Below are 5186 nucleotides of genomic sequence, written 5' to 3'. Positions count from 1 at the left end.
TGTTTATTGCTAGGGATTGCCAGGCTAGCTGGCCTGGCAGTTTCTCGGGGATACTCCTTTTTCTACTTCCCATTTCACTGTAGACTCATAGGAATTACAGATACATACTAAAAATTCTGGCCTTGGGCTGGAGAGATTACTTAGCAGTTAAGTAGTTTCCTGTGAAGTCTAAGGAGCCTGGTTCAAGGCTAGATTTCCCAGGACCCATGATAGCCAGATGCACAAAGGGGTGCATGCATCTGGAGTTTGTTTGCAGTGGCTGGAGGCCCTGGAGCACCCATTCTCTCTCTCTCTGCCTCTTTCTCTCTCTGTCTGTCACTCTCAAATAAATCAATTAAAAAATAAAAGAAAATGTAAAAATCTGGCCGTTATTTTATTTTCTTTAAGCTTTTGGCCTTTGTATGGGTTCTTGGAATCTGAACTGAGGTACTCATGTTAGCACAGCAAGCTATTTCCTTAGCCTCATATTAATCTTCCTGAGTTTGAATTATTTCATTTATTATTATTTATTGACAACTTACATAATTGTAAACAATATCCCATGGTAATTTTAATTTGAATTATTCTAAAATAATGATCTCCAGTTATATACATTTTCTAGAAAACAACATAATTTCATTCTATTTATGGATAACTAAACTCTATTTTGTATATGTACCATATTTTTTGGTATCCATTCATTCATTTGTTGAGGGCTACATAGGCTGGTTCCATGACCTGGCTGTTGTGAATAGTGCTGCAATAAACATGGTAGTGCAGGCATCTCTGTGGTATGTTGAGCTACACTCCTTTGTATATAGAAATTTTTTCCTTGTGCTATTAATGGACAACTTTTTTTTTTAAAGTAAGAGGGCTATCACAAGTGCTATCCCTATCATTTATACCTGTATAGGAGTATCACCTTTGACTAATCCAGAAGGCTAAAATACCTTTCTGTTTGAAGGCATTTCCAAAGAAAAGAGAAAAATAAATTAACTCCTATGTTAAAAAGAAACAGAATACAGTCAAAATAGGGAAAATGGAAACTGAATAAGGATTACAACATTCTTACTTGCCAGTCATTTGTACAAGTATCTAATAGATTTATGTCTTATTTATTTATTTTGGGTTTTTCTTGAGGTATGGTCTCATGCTAGCTCAGGCTGACTTGGAATTCACTCTGCAGTCCCAGGCTACCCTCAAACTCACAGCAATCCTCATATCTCTGACTCTCAAGTGCAAGTGCTAGTGTTAAATGAATGTGTTACCTTGTCTTGCTTAGCTTTTTGTTTTAAAGAAAATGATTTTCATTTGTATTTTAAATGTCTTCAATATATAAACCTAATTCTTCGTTAGTCAATTAAAAGATATAATTTTCATAAAAGAGAGAGAGATAGCTTAGGTGGAAGTAACATGCTTAGGTGGACAAACTTTATTCTGAAGCAATAGTTTGCAGGTAAATCCAAGTTCTTGGGATGGGGCAAACACCAACCCACACATGCAATGAACTATTGGTCAGGGAGACCCATGAGGCGCACAAAACAATGCAGGCCAGTGCCAAAGTGCTTGGGTACCCATCAGAACTCAACAACAAGATGCTATTGCTGAATTACAATAGGCTGCACTGGTAGGACTTTGACAAACAAACAAAGAACAACCAAAAATCTGTGACTGAACTGCAAAACAGCTCCTAGCCAGCTAGCTGTCAGTACTGGAAATAGCTATGTGAGCTGCTAGGGATAAACATCAACAATGTGAACAAGCAGTGACTCCTGAAAAGTACAAAATCAACTAGCCATGTAAGATAAACCATAGGTGCAATACTGGTCATAAGTTATGAGGGTAATTAACAGCTGTCTCATTGGATATGAGACCTGCTTAAAGGAATGAAATCCATGCTTGAGTCTGAGAACCAAGTCACAAGCCTATGGCTTGCAAAGGTATAACTCCTAATGGGAAACATTCACTCTTCTTTGCCTAAATGGAGATGCTATGAACATCAAAATACCTTCTGCATGTACATGTTTACGTTCTTTGATTAACGTTGCTGACACTTTTGTTTACAGAACCTTCTTTTTATAGATGGTGTCAAATATTACAGAGACCCAGGACTCATCAAAATGTATTGAGAAACAGAACACTCACTGCTTAGCACTGGACAAACCCTTTCTATCACATCTACCAGGGCCCAGGGAACATTGCAGAGGAAGTGGCAGATTGGGTATAAATGCTACTCTCACTGATAGCAAGAGAATCTTCTCTATGGAGATTGTGATAGACACTGAAGAGAGGCAAAACTCATCAAAGCACAAAATAAGAGGCTGCTGTTGTAGTTATATTCACATTGCTGGGATTAACATACAAACCAGACACAGTTATGGGAAGAATGGGTTTATTTCAAACTTACAGATCCAGGAGTAAGTTCCATCAGTGATGGAAGACGCTCCTTCCATGCATTTAAGCATGGTATATCTTTCTGTCTTCTCAAGTCCTCTTCAATTTTTTCCCTGAGTGTACGTATGTTTACATTATATGCCTTTCGCATCCTTTGTTATTGCTAGTCCAAGGTACTTAATTTTTTTTTGTTGGTATTGAAAATGGGACAGCTTTTTCAAGTTCGTTCTTCATGTATTTGTCCTTTTGCATATAGAAAGGCTACTTATTTCGTTTGTTAATTTTGTATCCTGCCACTTTGCTAAAGGAATTAATCACCTTTAGAAGTTGTGAGGTTGAGACTTTTGAGTCACTTATGTATAGGATGATATCATTATGCAAATAAGGCTAACTTGACTTCTTCCTTTCCAATTTGAATACCATTTATTTCTTTCTCCTGTCTTATAGTTTGAGCTAGGACTTATAGAACTATGTTGAAGAGCAGTGGTGAGAGTGGACACCCCTGTTCTGTTCATGATCCAATGGGAATTCCTTCAGTCTCTCTCCATTAAGTATTATTTGGGTTTTAAGAACTTTGTATATGGCCTTTATTATGTTAAGATATAAACCATCCATGCCTATTCTCTCCTGCATGTTGATCATGAAATAATGTTGTATTTTATCAAAGGCCTTCTCTGCATCTATTGAAATGATCATGTGATTCTTGTGATTAAGTTTATTTATATGGTGTGTTAAATTGAATGATTTCCATATTTTGAAACATTCCTCTGTCCCTGGGATGAAGCCTATTTGATCAAGTTGGATAATGCTATGGATGTGTTGTTGAATTTTGTTTGCAAGGATTTTACATAGGATTTTTGCATCATAAGTTCATCAGGGTTATAGGCCTATAGTTTCCTTTCTTGTTGTTTCTCTGACTTGTTTGGTATTAGGGTGATTCGGAGTTGGGGAGCACTTCCTGTTCTCCAATTATGTGAAACAGTTTGAGAAAAATTTATTTCAATTCTTCAGTGAATGTCTGATAGAATTCATCCAAGAAGCCAGCTTGTCCTGGGCTTTACTTTTGGGGTAGAGTTTTGGTTATCTTTTCAATCTCCATGGATTTGATATGTTTGTTTAAGAGATTAATCTTCTTTGGGTGTAGTTTTGGTAGTTGGTGTCAGGAGCCATAGAGCAAAAGCCTCTCCATTTTGCCTGGGCCTGCTCATAAGCTGACTCATTACTCAGAAAGCTGGTCCATCCCGCTTTCAGTTAGGTACTTCTGGAACGTTAGTCAGCAGACTGCTTACAGAATCTTATCTTTTGCAAAAGGCCAGTTTATGGTCAGGATGTGAAACCTGGTGCAGTCAGGATGTTAAGCCATTGAGGCAAGATTAGATGAACGCCTAATTACATCCCGTCTAGGTTTCCCGACAATTCCAAAGCCCTAAATCACGTCAGCCAGCTTATTCCCCCATTTTTTCTTCCCCTATATAACCACTGTGTAAAAAATAAAGACTCTCGAGGCTGTGACAAACATCTAGCATGGTCTCCTTCTTGTTTCTGTTTGCCTTTTCTCATTCAGGTTAATTTGCCCTCGTGTCCTTGTTCAACTCCCCGTTGGCCAGGACAAGTTGGTATGTGTGTAGGAATTCTTCCATTTCTTCCAGATTATCCAAATTTTTGGAGTAGAAGTTTTGGAGGTAAGTCCTGACGATTCTTTAAATTTCATTTGTGTCTGTTGTGACCTCTCCTTTTTTATTTCTAATTTTGTTAATTTGAAGCATCTTTCTTTTTTCACATTATCAAACTGGCCAGTGGTTTATCAATCTTGTTCTTTTTTTTTTTTTTTTTGTTTCCAAAGAACTACCTCTTCATTTCACCATTTTTTTTTTGTTTTCTTAGTTTCTAGTTCATTAATTTCTGATCTGATCCTGATTTTTTTTTTTTCTGTCTGGAACTCTTTGGATTGAATTCTTGTTTTTCCAATGCCTTTATGTGGATGGTTAGGTTATTAATTTGGGAACTGTCTGTTATAAAGGCATTTAGTTGTGTGAATTTTCCCCTTAGTGCTGCCATCATTGTGTCCCATAAATTTTGAAAGCTGTGTTCTCATTAAATTCTAGAAATTCTACATTTATTTTTGTTATTATTTTTTATTTTACTTTTAGAGAAAGAGAGAGAGAGGGCAACTGCAATAGAACTCCAAATGCTTGCACCACCTTGTGGACATGTGCAACCTTCGTTCATCTGGCTAACGTGGGATATGGACAGTAGAATATGGGACCTTAGGCTTTGCAGACAAGCACCTTAACCTCTAAGTCATCTCCACAGCCCAACAATTTCTTCTTTGATTTTTTTCCACTACCAATTTATTGTTTAAAAGTGTGTTGTTCAGTCTCCTTGAGCTAGTAGAATGCCTGAAGTGTCCCTGGTTAATTTCTAACCTTACGGCACTGTGATCTAATATGCTACAAGAAGTTATGTCAAATTTCCTAAACTTATGGAGGCAGGTTTTATGGCCTAATATACGATCTATTTTGGAGAATGTTGCATGGGCTGCTGAAAAGAATTTGTATTCTGTAGAATTAAGAGAAGAATGTTCGGTAGATGTCCATTAGGAGTGTTTGATATATGGTTTTGTTGAACTCTCTTACTTCCCTTTTGATTTTCTGTTTGGATGATTTGTCTCTTGATTAATAAAAGGAAATTTCTATCCCATCTTCCAATGCTCAGGGAACATTTCAGGAGAGGAGGCAGAAAGAATGTAAGATCCACTTGATATGAAGGTGTACTGTGGGTACTATTCCCCCAATGTGAATTGACTGGTACAA

Source organism: Jaculus jaculus, chromosome X (assembly GCF_020740685.1).
Source record: "Jaculus jaculus isolate mJacJac1 chromosome X, mJacJac1.mat.Y.cur, whole genome shotgun sequence".
Lineage (NCBI taxonomy): Eukaryota > Metazoa > Chordata > Mammalia > Rodentia > Dipodidae > Jaculus > Jaculus jaculus.
The sequence above is the reverse complement of the archived record's forward strand: the minus strand, read 5'-3'. Positions refer to the sequence as shown.